The sequence below is a fragment of the Bactrocera neohumeralis genome, chromosome 4 (genome assembly GCF_024586455.1).
Source record: "Bactrocera neohumeralis isolate Rockhampton chromosome 4, APGP_CSIRO_Bneo_wtdbg2-racon-allhic-juicebox.fasta_v2, whole genome shotgun sequence".
In the NCBI taxonomy this organism is placed as follows: Eukaryota; Metazoa; Arthropoda; class Insecta; order Diptera; family Tephritidae; genus Bactrocera; species Bactrocera neohumeralis.
The window spans coordinates 73,653,325-73,666,547 of record NC_065921.1 but is presented as its reverse complement, the minus strand read 5'-3'; the positions used below and the strand labels follow the sequence as shown (position 1 = coordinate 73,666,547).

The window sequence follows — 13,223 nt, the reverse complement described above, 5'->3', positions numbered from 1 at the left end:
CTTTTCGGGAAATTTCTGTAGCCGAAATGTTAGTCGCGTTTATCATTTACGCAATTATCTGCATTTTGAGTAGGTTTTGTTTGTAGCATTGACCTTCTTAGGAAAGAAAAGGGCTTTTTACGAAAAGTTTATTGCTCTGTGTAGGACTTGAGGATGACAACGGACATTTTTCATGAAGTTTTTTTGTTTGCCTTGAATTATGTGATTCCGTTAAAGTATTTTGGTACTTTTGGTATCCTATTGGACGAATTGAAGCGAACTGTCAACCCAAGTAAAATTGAAATGCTTTTATCTACCAGTATCTATAATATCCCAGATGGACAGGGAAAAGCTGAGGACTTACACCAGAAGTGGTGTTTTGGCTTTACGAAACCGTAGTTAAGCCAATAATGTTTCATGGCGTATTCGTCCGGTCAAAGCCGCTCGAAAAGCCTAAACTTGCTAAGGAGCTTCAAGGTGCACTAAGAGCGGCTCTCATAGGCATATCCGGTGAAGTGCGGACTACACCAACAATGGTACTTAATGTCATTTTACACATTGCAGACAGCCATGGCAAGTCCACAGCGCGACAAGTCCATTGTTACGAAGTGCACTCTAAAACTCAAAAAAGCTAGGCATTTGAAATGATCCGAAAAATAACACGTCGAAATTCTTTCCTACTTCAACTTCATCCCTGAAAACTTGGACCACTGTGTTGCAAAAATTAATCGTGACATCTTTTTCTCTGGCTACACGTCGGCAAGGGATATGTGGACAGGGAGTAGTCGCTAGAGAAGTGACAGTGTGAATTTTTAACGGATGGGTCGAAGCTAGGAAGGGAGGTTGAAGGGTTAGCTTTAGGCTACCGGACCACTGCAGTGTTCCTCAAGCCGAAGTGGCTATTAAGGTAGCTACGTAGTGGAGCCTCTTTCAGGGAGGTGAACATTCACTTCGACAGCAGAGCGGCTGTACTAGCGGTGAATTCGCTAATATGCGCTGAAAGTCAGTCAAGAAATTTCTATCCTCATCATCTTAAGCATCAAGCTACTACATCATCATATTCACTGGTAACTGCGAAGCTTATGAGCCAGCCCGTAGGTACATCCTTTTCCCGTTCACATCGGTATCTGACCGAGTTGAATCTCTATTAGCAACTTGTGTTCTAGCACTCAACCAATGGACTTCGCTTGCGCTTAGCAGGCACTGATCCGCGATCTGCTCCTGTGCGACTACAAGATCTTTTTGGCCTAGTGTAGAAAGCAGGTGATCTTCTGATCTACTAGATAGTGTAGATCGCAGGATATCTTCCGAACTACTTGTCCTTAGCCGTAATCGTAGGGATTCATACTGGACATTGTCCAAAAAGTATTCATGCGGTAAGGGTAAAAATCTTTTCGGACGCTAGTTGTCAAAATTGTATGGAGGGGGTGAGGTGGAAACAATGGCCAGCCCAGCCCAGCCCAGATCAATGCCCAGCTTTTGCAAGACGGTGGTTGAAATATCTCGGCAGTCATACTTTCAGCGAATCAGGAGATGTGGCCGATTTCTACGTGCTCACAACGGAGCGCCGTTCGAAGCTGTTCAAGTGTGATCCATGTTAGGATCTCTTAACATATCCTATGCGTAATGGTTGATTTTATTTTCTTATGGATATTATCAAATATGGAGACATGATTACAATTTCTGTATGTTATTCACACCTTAGGTCTTCTTCTTCTTCTTCTTCTTAATTGGCGTAGACACCGCTTACGCGATTATAGCCGAGTTAACAACACCGCGCCAGTCGTTTCTTTTTTTCGCTACGTGGCGCCAATTGGATATTCCAAGCGAAGCCAGGTCCTTCTCCACTTGGTCCTGCCAACGGAGTGAAGGTCTTCCTCTTCTTCTGCCCCCGGCGGGTACTGCGTCGAATACTTTCAGAGCTGGAGTGTTTTCGTCCATCCGGACAACATGACCTAGCCAGCGTAGCCGCTGTCTTTTAATTCGCTGAACTACTATGTCAATGTCGTCGTATATCTCGTACAGCTCATCGTTCCATCGAATGCGATATTCGCCGTGGCCAATGCGTAAAGGACCATAAATCTTTCGCAGAACTTTTCTCTCGAAAACTCGTAACGTAAACTCCTTAGGTCAGGTTAGGTTATTCTGGTAGGCCAATAAGCCACACATAGACCAGTTTGGTTCTTTGCAATATCAGATGCAGTAGTCAGCGTTTAGTATCCCTGCGCTTGACGCGAATTTCAATAGACTCTGCGGCCTCACTGTCAACATCTCCTCCAATGTATCATACTGCGGGTCAAGCGCATACGAGATGCTCTAATGTTTCTCTGGGTCCCTACTCTAGATATTTTCTGCAGTCTTATTGACCTGTCAGCCTCATCTTGTGGGCATGTGTCGCCACCAGACAGTGACCAGTTAGTATTCCTGTCTTGTTTCTCTATCTATCTATTCACTCTTTAAGGATATTGTATTTTCATAGCAAAAACGTCCATGAATTTAGTCCACACTTTTACTTCCCTACTAAATGAATCAATCTCTTACACATTTTCAAATTTAAAATAATTTATTTTAATTTTTTCTTTCCTTACAGGTGAGTTCACATCTCCACTCTTGATATTTGATTCCTTTCGTATCCTGGCTACAGCTGCTGTCATAAATTGGCTTCAATCGCCTCGGGCGGCTATTTCCATGGAAGTCAAACTAACGGTAAATTTGTTGCAATAATCAAACTTGCCAAGCAAAGTAAGTTGCGCGTCTCTAAGTTTGTGGCAAACGCTCAAATTACCAAAGAAATACTGTCTGCGCCCGAGCAAAAATCAATCGAGCGATAAGCCTAATGAAAAAAAGCCAATCACAAGCTTCCTAAGAAAAATACGAAGCCGTAAGTTTATAACGAAAGCCCGGCGGAAAGAGTGAAACGAAAAAAAATATTAAAAATGCGCAGAATAAGGCGTTAAAAAATAAGAAAGTGAAAAACAAGAAGAAAAAAATGCAAAATAAAAACTTAAAAGCTCGCATAAATTAGTCATTTCGCTCTGTAGGACAATTAGGCGCGTCTGCATGCCAACATGCCACACCGAAATGCCACGCAATAACGCTGCAACATGCAACACCACGGCGCATGCATAAATTACCCTTGAAATATTTGCGAAACCAAAAACAAAGAAAAAAAACAACAAAAAACGAAGCAAAATGCGAAAAAGTGAGTCAAAAAAGCGTCTTTGGTCTTCAGTCTTAGATGGCGTTAAGTGTGTGCGGCTCAATTTGTGTCGGTATGCTGCAGTCCATACACAATTTCAAGGTCCCTGAAATTAGTGTTTGTTTCTGCGTCTGATTGCAGTCGAACAACTTATTTACCGCTTTTGTCCTCTTTTATCCTCTTTTTTCAACGTTTTTTGTCGTCTTTATTTTATAATTTTTTTCTTTATTCGCCGGATCGCCCATCTTGCCGCAATATGCGCTGGAAATTTGAGCTAAAATTTCATAATAAAATTGAAAAAATATTCAAATATTCCTTGCAGCCATACATACATATATATTATATTATATTAAATTATAGTGTATTTGGTAATAAGAAGGAAGTAAAATGACTTTCAAAGAAAGAAATGCCAAATGGTGCATTGAAATTATTATTAGAGTATTCACTGGGTGTGTCATCTATTATTAAAAATTCAAGAATAACAGGTCACTGGCAACCTAGGAATCAAATCAAATTCACTTCAAAGGTGATACACTGATTATAGAACTCAACTTTTCGAAACCATTTTTGGAGTACGGTTTGCCCTCTACTTCAATAGGGCGATTTATTTTTAAACAGTTTGTATCCCTTGTTCCCGTAGCCGGTCTCCAGCGGGACATCCGAAAAAAATGTTTAAGTGACATGCAAAATTTTCTTCACTTACTCTGAAAACATGAAGTTGAAGAAGCTGCACGATAGGGAGTCACCTTTCCTACAAAACCTCGTTTGGTATCGAACGGCTGGGAAAAGTTCTTCCCGATCCTGACGGACCTTTTGATGTTGCTCAACGTTAGTTTACATAGCCGCATTAGTTTGGCGGGGATACCAAATTCAGACATCGAGGCATAAATGTAGCTCCTTTTCGTGCTGTCAAAAGCAGCTTTAAAATCGACGAAGAGGTGGTGTGTGTCGATCCTCTTTCACGGGTCTTTTCCAAGATTTGATGATATCTGGTCAGTTGTTGATTTTCCAGGTCTAAAGCCACACTGATAAGGTCCAATCAGTTTGTTGACGGTGGGCTTTAATCTTTTACACAGTACGCTCGATAGAACCTTATATGCAATGTTGAGAAGACTTATCCCACGGTAGTTGGCTGACCATTGGGCATGTCGGGCATGCTTTCAGCTGACCATATTCTAAAAAAAGCTGATGCATGTTGCTTATCAGTTCTTCACCGCCGTATTTGAATAGCTCGGCCGGCAATCCATCGGCACCACGGCTTTGATGTTCTTCAGACCGGTATTTACTATTTGAACTTCTTCATGGTCGGCGAAATGGAACGTCTGCTCCATCGCCATCTCCTGGTGTTATGCTTTCACTGCCATTCAACAGGCTAGAGCAGTGTTCCCTCCATATTTTAGTATGCTCGGGGCATCGGTTACTAGATCACCTCTGTGGGTTCTACAAGAGTACGCTCCGGTCTTAAAATCTTGTGTTAATTGCCGCATTTTTTCGTAGAATTTTCGTATTATACATATCTGTCGGCCAGCTTGTCAAGCTCTTCATGCTCACTCATTTTTTTGCCTTTAAATGCGTCTGGCTTCTTTCTTTTATTAGTTATTGAAATCTGGAGATATGGATAGATCCGGACTTAGCCTTGCCTTTAAAGGCGGCTTTTTAAAAGTTTTATGTAAAACGGTTCAGTAGAATCTGAGAAATCGTTTTAGTTCCGGTCGAACCAGTTTGGATGCCGGGTCAGCAATATCTCCGAAAATCCGAAAATAATTTGAATTTTGAAAAATCCTCTTAATTATATTCAAATACTTGAATGTTATACTTTGACAAAGAACAAAAATCGATTATTTTTCATATCTTGTCTACAATACCCTCTTAAAGCTTTCTGAGCCAATTACAGTAAGTTACAAAATTCTCAACATCAAAGTTTCGGAGACAACTAATTTGCATATTTTAGGGCGCTTTTATAGCAATTGAAATATAAATTAGGCCAACGGAAATTACTTTCTATTCTACGAATAATTTTAAATAATTATTTAAATTAACAACAAAAAAAATTCGCCGCCCCCGGGTGGGCTCGAACCACCAACCTTTCGGTTAACAGCCGAACGCGCTAGCCAATTGCGCCACGGAGGCGATATAAATAAGTCGAACCGAACACGCAACGGATTATGGACTAGCCTTCAAAAGAAAAAAACAACAACAGTAACAACAAAAACTTTAATTTAGTTAGAACAGCAAAAATAAAAGTAGGCAGGCAGAAGCCCTACCCGCAGTTGGCAAGCTCGGAGCTTAACCGCTGTCGTCTACGCAGTGTTTATGCATAATTCATCATCATTTTGCTTCATTTATGTTTCACCAATGCTTTTTATTATTCTGCAATATTAAGAACTTTGATTTGACTAAGTTATTTGAGGGCGACGTAGTAATATTTCACAGACAGTTAGGGAAGAGACTGACATTTTACTAGTTAAGGCTTATTTATACTTTGATTTTATTTTTAATTATTCATACTTAGTTAAAGTGTTTGCCAGAACCTGAAAAACTAAACGTCAAAATGTATGAATTATTAATTTTAATTCAGAAATATTCTATTAATGCTTTCCATTTTAAGATTATGTCAAGGTCACTAAAATAGACACGGTCCCTCATTCTGGCATCTATAACTATTAACCTTATGAACCTTTTTACGTTTGCTTTATCCTGATCGAGCGTTATAGACGCTCTTACCTGTTCTCTTGTGTCCGGTGCTGTTATGTTTATCGAAGGGGTCCTGTAGCGCTTCCTTTACAGCACTTTTACAGCTTCCTCTGTTGTTGTGACCGAGTCTAGGTCTCTAATCTCTATAGCTGTTTTAAGGTCGGTCACCGTTTCGGATTCTTTAAGGGTGGTCTTCAGTGCCCCGCAGAAGTTGGCTTTTGTATACTGTCCCTTCTTCAGCTCTAATAGTAAGGCCCCGGCTCTTGGTTTGTGGATCCCTTTGATATTAACCTATGCTTCTTTATGATCAACCTTGCTACGGATATTCTTAAGAACTTCGGCAAAGTTATTACCTTCTGCTGGCTTTATAATCACGGCCTCTGTTTGTCGTTTGGGCCTATTATTTGTGCTCTGACTTGTAGCCATGTTCCTAACTTTTTGCCTCTCTTTTGCGCTTCTATGTGCTTCCCCCACCCTTCGTTTGTGTGGGTCTTCCGAGCTTTTTTAGTCAACACTTTTTGCCACTGACCGTCGTTTTGATTTTGTGGTCGCACTGTTTCTCGAGGCTGTACAGGGCTTGTCGCACGCCGCTTTGAGGTTATTGACTCGGGGGTCGTGATGCATCTGCTTAGACGACCCCGCCTTTTTCTCATTTTCTGCAATTAGCCAGTTTCTGTGGTAACTCTTGATGCCGTCGAAGAGTTCGTCTAGCTGTGCCGTTTCGTTCTTAACATCAATGCTGACGTTCTTTTGTTTTGCCATCGCCATTTTAACTTTTTGCACGATACCCTTGCGCTTTTCTAGGCATTCCTCTTCTGCTCATTTCATTTCGATAATGTATTCTTGTTTCGGAATTCTGAGGCTCTTCTTTAGTGGCAGTGGTGCTCTTCCCTTCTCCTTGTTTTGCCGGTGGTGCTTGCGTGGCCGGAGTTTTGCTTGAGACTGTCTTTTCTCCAGTTTTGTCTGGATGTTTTGGAGTGACAGTGACTATAAGGGATCTAAGTATCCTTCTGCTTCTACGGAAGACCGTCCCGTATTCGTCGTTTTGGCCAAGTTTGTTTTATTGTTCTTTCTGTTGGGTTTTTTGTTGTTGTTGCGGTGTATTAATTTTTTTCTAGTGGGTCACCGCTACAAGCCGCTAACACCGCATGTTGTATCAGTTGCCTTTTATGAACTCCGTGGTTATCTATGCAAGCAGGGAGGCCTGGCGAGGGTTGACACAAGTTCTTATGTTAGCTTATGTTCAGAGCCAGGTTTGAGCACAAATTAGAAGCTCGTCTGCACTGAACTTGTACGGCAATAGAAATTATGGCGACGTGCATTGAACGTACTTAAAGACCTGCCAGGATTTTAAAGAGGCGGAGGTGGGAAGAGTATTAGCCTACAATTTCGGTAATATGTCACTCTTACCTACTGAGGTGACAGAATACAGCCCTCAGATGACCTGATCGCGTTTCGAGTTTCCAGTACACCATAATCAGAATCTTACTGGCCTCATTTCTGATGGCCGCTTGCCTAGAGTTTTTCGTCGTCGTCTGTGCACATTTGGTGCTGGTGTTCCCTCGTCGCTTGTTTTTTTTTTTTGCCTTCCTCTTGTGGATGGGTTCTCTCTCCGTGCAACCCCGGTGAGGGTTGTGTATGCTTATTTAAAGACGCCATATCTCGCCTCTTCACGATAGGCTCATTGGGCGCGTGAGGCGCTTTGAGTCAAGCCTTCCTCTCCTGAAGTTCTTCATCGGGGGCTGGGTATTACTATTCGCAGCTAATCTACTTAGCGTAGGTCGTCCACTATCCGCCAGCTGTGACCCCAGTAGTAGCCTGAGCTCAGCCTTAGCCCATTATACAGATAACATACATAGCTTAGAGTGATTCAAAAAAAAAAAAAAAATTTTTTCGTTTGGTACTCGGAAAAATAGGTTCCTAGACACCTCTAAGAAAGCCTCTCCAAAAAACTATTCATAATAATTTTTTTTCATTGAGTTATAAAATTCATAAGAAATAAAAAATTTTCCCAAAAATAATTAAACTTTAACTGTTAATATCTTTTAAACGTTTGGTTTACGAAAAAATCATAATAGACCTTTTTTGTAGAGCATTCAATTTCCTACAAAATCTAAGGAACAAAATATTTTTTCAAGTAGTTGGAAGCAAGATATAAATTTTTCTATCTGATAATAAGAATAAATAGAAAACTGTATGTAGGAGGACCTTCCCGTTACAATTAAAAACTCATGTTTGGAGAGGCTTTCTTAGAGGTGTCTAGGAACCTATTTTTCCGAGTACCAAACGAAAAAAAAATTTTTTTTTTTTTTGAATCACTCTAATGTAGCTGCCATACAAACTGACCTATCAAAAACTAGTTTTAGTATGGAAACATTTTTATTTGTGAAGGGTATTATAAGTAGCTTTAGTGCCACGTAAGAATTTTTTTTTTTTTCAATATTTTCATATTTGCGGCATTTTGCTGCACAATAAATCGCTTGTGTGAGAAAATAATTTTAAGCGAACTTCGTAAGAAGGATAAAAAAACTGCTTTCTCCAATATACATACCTACATATATACATACATACATATAAAGGTAAACTTATGCAACACTTTGAGTTTTTTTTTTTTTTTTTGAACTTTACTCGTCACTCTCTTTCGAAGCAAACAACTGCGTTTACCCCAAAAAATGCAATCATGCACTTACCCCTTTTCCGTTTTGTTTTGTATTACGAAATTTGTGTATGTTGTTGCTTGTTTTTTTTTGTAAATATATGTATGCAAAAATGCACGCGTATGGACATTATGCACATGTTCCCACTTCCTTGTCACACAAAACCGAGTCCATTGTTGCACGTTGCATAAGTTTTGACCTTGATCTTGAAAAACGAGAATTCGGCCACAAAGCAAAGGCTGCAAATTGAAAAAATAAATACAAACACATGTATGTATATGTGTGTATATAGATTAAAAACAAGCTCACCAAAAAAAAAAAAAACTCCAACCAAAGGGCAGTGAATATTTCGAAAACGAAGCATGGAATTGAGGAAGCGTGCAAAAGCTGCAAATAAGGGAATATGCACCACCAGCCTACTTATCTGCATACAATTGTCGTATGTTTGTATGTAAGCAATAATGCATTGCCACGTATGTATGTATGGTGATGTGTATGTGCATTCCCGGCTTTAAATAGCACAGCGGGCGCCGCGGAAAGCAATTTGCACAAACATTAATTGTAAAATGGCAAACGAATAAATTTTAGCGATGAGTATTTATTGGCGTATATATGTATGTACATATGTATTTGTGACACATACTCTGCATGTGAAGTTGTGAAAAAGCAAGAAAAAACGTTAACTTCGGTTGCACAGCAGCTAGAATACCCTTCATGCAATGATGAAGTTTCCATATAGCCACTTGATTTTGAGCGTGCAGTTTGTATGGCAGCTATAATATATAGACGTCCGATCTGGAAAATATCTTAGGATATCATGACGCTGTCTGATAATTATTTATGTCGAACTTCGTGAAGACATCTCTTCAATAAAAAAGTTTGTTTCCATACAAGAACTTGTTTCTGTTAGATCAGTGTGTATGGCAGCTATATGCTTTAGTTTGATCTAATCAATTCCTTCTGATATCGTACCGTTGTTTCGGAGAATTCTTCTTTACTGGCGTAAACAGCGCTTATGCGGTTATAACAGAGTTCAAAACAGCACGCCAGTCGTTTCTTCTTTTCTCTACGTGGCGCCAATTGGAGATTCCAAGCGGAGCCAGGTCCTGCTCCACCTGGTCCTTCTAACGAAGTGGAGGTCTTCCTCTTCCTCTGCTTCCCTCGGCATTTACTGCGTCGAATATTTTCAGAGCTGAAGTGTTCACGTCCATTCGGACGACATGACCGAGCCAGCGTAGCCGCTGTCTCTTAATTCGCTGAACTATGCCAATAACGTCATATATCTCGTACAGCTTATCGTTCTATCGACTGCGGTATAAGCCGTGGCTAATGCGCAAAGAATCATAAATCTTTCCCAGAACTTTTCTCTCGAAAACTCGTAACGTCGACTCATCAGATGTTGTCATCGTCCATGCCTCTGCACCATATAGCAGGACGGGAATAATGAGTGACTTACAGAGTTTTGTTTTTGTTCGTCGAGAGAGGACTTTAGTTCTCAATTACCTACTCAGTCCAAAGTAACACCTGCTGGCAAGTGTTATTCTGCGTTGGATTTTGAGGCTGACATTGTTGTTGCTGGTTCCAAGATAGTTGGAATTATCTACGACTTCAAAGTTACGACTGTCAACAGTGATGTGAGAGCCAAGTCGCGAGTGCTACAACTGTTTGTTTGATGATAGGAGATATTTCGTCTTGGCCGCGTTCACTGCCAGACCCATACGCTTCGCTTTCTTATCTAGTCTGGAGAAAGCAGAATTAATGGCGCATTGAGGCCAATGATATCAATTCGTCAGCAGCTGTAAACTCTTATAGTAGATTGCATCTTTTCTATTCAGCTCTGAAGTTCGAACTATTTTATGCCGCAGTAGATTGCAGAAGAGGCACGATAGGCAGTCGCCTTGTCTGTTACCTCGTTTGTTATTGAACGGCTCAAAGAGGTCCTTCCCGATCCTGATAGAGCTCTTGGTTTTCCCCAACGTGAGTAAACAGCCGTATTAGTTTTGCGGGGATACCAAATTTAGAAATAGCGGCATAAAGGCAGCTCTTTTCCATGCTAACAAAACCAGCTTTAAAATCGACGAAGAGATGGTGTGTGTTGATTCTCTTCTCACGGGTCTTTTCCAAGATTTGGCGCATGGTGAATATCTGGTCAGTTGACGATTTTCCAGGTCTAAAGCCACACTCATAAGGTCCAATCGGTTTGTTGACGGTGGGCACAATACGCGCGATAGAACCTTATATGCAATTTTGAGGAGACTTGTCCCACGGTAGTTGACGCAGATTGTGAGGTCTTTCTTTTTGTGGATTAGGCAGAGCACACTTAAATTCCAACCGTCGGCCATGATTTCGTGCGACTATATTCTACAAAGAAGCTGATACATGCTCCTTATTCGCCGCCGTATTTGAATCGCTCGGCCGGCAATCTATCGGTCTCTGCCGCTTTGCTGTTCTTCAGACCGGTAATTGCTTTCGAACTTCTTTATGGTCGGGCAATGGAACGTCTGCTCCATCGTCATCGATTGGGGAATCTGGTTCACCATCTCTTGGTGTTATGCTTTCACTGCCATTCAGGTGGTTGGAGAAGTGTTCCCTGCATAATTTTAGTATGCTCTGGGCATCAGTCACTAGATCACCTCTGTGAGTTCTTCTACAAGAGTATGTTCCTGCAACTCTGGTAGCAAGTAATTTTATGAAAGCTTTAAGAACGCAGAACTCTCGCGATGTGTTACAGCATTCTCTCCCTCACATCTTACAATTTATGCTTGAAAAGCTCCTATATTTAATATTCATTATAACTTTATATCAAATTACGTCAATCATCAGTGTAAATAAATACTTTTTAAATATTATTTTTTATTTAAATTATTCAAGTACTCTCGTAAAATCTCTTACTTGGTCTGAAGGCACGTTTATTGATTCACCATTTTGTTTGTATTTGTGCATCGATATTAACTGGATTTTTTGGGTTGTTTGTGCGTTATCGTTTTTTACTTTCTTGTTGTTTTTATTTTATTTTTTTATTTCTTCTTAGTTTATTTTTTATTTCTTTTTAGTTTATTTTTTATATTTTTTATTTTATTTTTTTATTTTTTTATTTTTTATTATTTTTTTATATCTCTTAGCCGCGCTCGGCTCACTTTTGTCCGACTGCATCGCACTAATATTGCTCAATAACGTGATTTTCCAACGCACTCGGGGATTTGTGTAATAAATTGAGTAAATAGGTATGACGGTGTACTCATATACTTATATATATACATATATAAGTATTTAATATATATATACCAATGTATAGGTGTATTGCATTGTAAAATTACCATTTCGTTAAAACAAATGCTTTCTCGTCCACTTTCAAGTTCAAGGTTACGCCGAAGATTGGGGGTAAATAAAAACAGGTTGACACAGAGATTTGGGCGTTGAAATCGCGCGTGCTTCTCTGCTTTAAAATAAGCAATGAATAACTTTGGTAATTATTATATTTGTAATTTTAGTTAGCATTGTATTAAATGCATTTTTTTTGTACTTAAAAGGTATTACAGTGATTTTTTGTAGCTCTGAGTGGTTCAATATATCGCATGACATTTTTTATATTATGCCATATTTTCTTATACTAGAATTTATAAATTAAATATATACCAATAACCATGTTGTTTAATTGCACACTCATAATTGACCTAGAAAGTGTTTGATAACGTACAACATCACATCAGGCAAAATCACATCACATCGCAGCCAAAAATGAGTTACATAATAAACCATATGATAAAGTGATTCTGAAAAAGACTTATCTTTCATTGCATACTAATCAATACAAATAAAATTACATTGCAATATATCATATGCAGCAAATCATGTGATATGCAGCATCACATGATATCACATCATGAAATCACACGACTAATATCCTCTGTGCAGGTGGCAGGACCAACTTTTTTACTTTCAAAAGCTCATGAAATACTGTTGAAATGCTGATTAAATGTATGATAATAAAATAAAGGGTGATCCATTTTTAAAAGAAAATTATATTATAATTATTATATTGTAGTTAGGTACCCTCCAGATCTTCATTTTGATAATATTTATTATAAAAAAAATATTTAAAATAATAAAAAACTTAAAAATTTTTGCATTTCCATGTGATTTTTGATCAACTAGTCTACTGACTAAACTTCAATTCACTAATTCTGTTCTCGCTAGATTAAGCTCTGCTCTCATGTTAAAATAATTTTTTTAAATTCTATTCAAAAGAGTTTCTGAATATATAATTTAAGTGGTCTAATCGCTTCCTGTTGTATTTTGCCAGTATTAGTGATTTATACCAGTTGTTGTTCTATTCGTAACTCTTCAAGTTTTTGTATAAACTTCATTGACATGATTTTGATTAATTTTTGTTTCAACTCTAATTGATTAGGCCAGTTTATATGACTTATACCAGTTGTTGTTCTATGCGTAACTCTTTAAGTTCTGGTATATACCTTTTTAACATGATCTTAGCGATTGCCATTCCAATTCCAAGTGATTAGGCAAGTATATATGATTTATACCAGTTGTTGTTTTGTTTTTAACTCTTCAAGTTTTGGTATATAAATTATTTACATAATCTTTCCGATTGTCATTCGATCTCTAATTGATTAATTATGATTTATACCAGTTTTTTGTTCGATTTGAAACACTTCGATGTTTAAGATACCTCG

The 13,223-nt window shown here is 38.9% G+C and overlaps 1 protein-coding gene and 1 non-coding gene across 2 annotated transcripts in view; one reads left to right on the top strand and one right to left on the bottom strand.

The window, feature by feature from the left end:
• Nucleotides 1-13,223, top strand: part of LOC126756674 (ecdysone receptor) — a 310,622-nt gene that overhangs the window by 37,117 nt on the left and 260,282 nt on the right. The gene's annotated exons all lie outside the window — the stretch shown is intronic.
• Nucleotides 5,235-5,308, bottom strand: Trnan-guu (transfer RNA asparagine (anticodon GUU)). The gene has a single exon. It is a non-coding gene; the product is annotated as a tRNA-Asn (tRNA).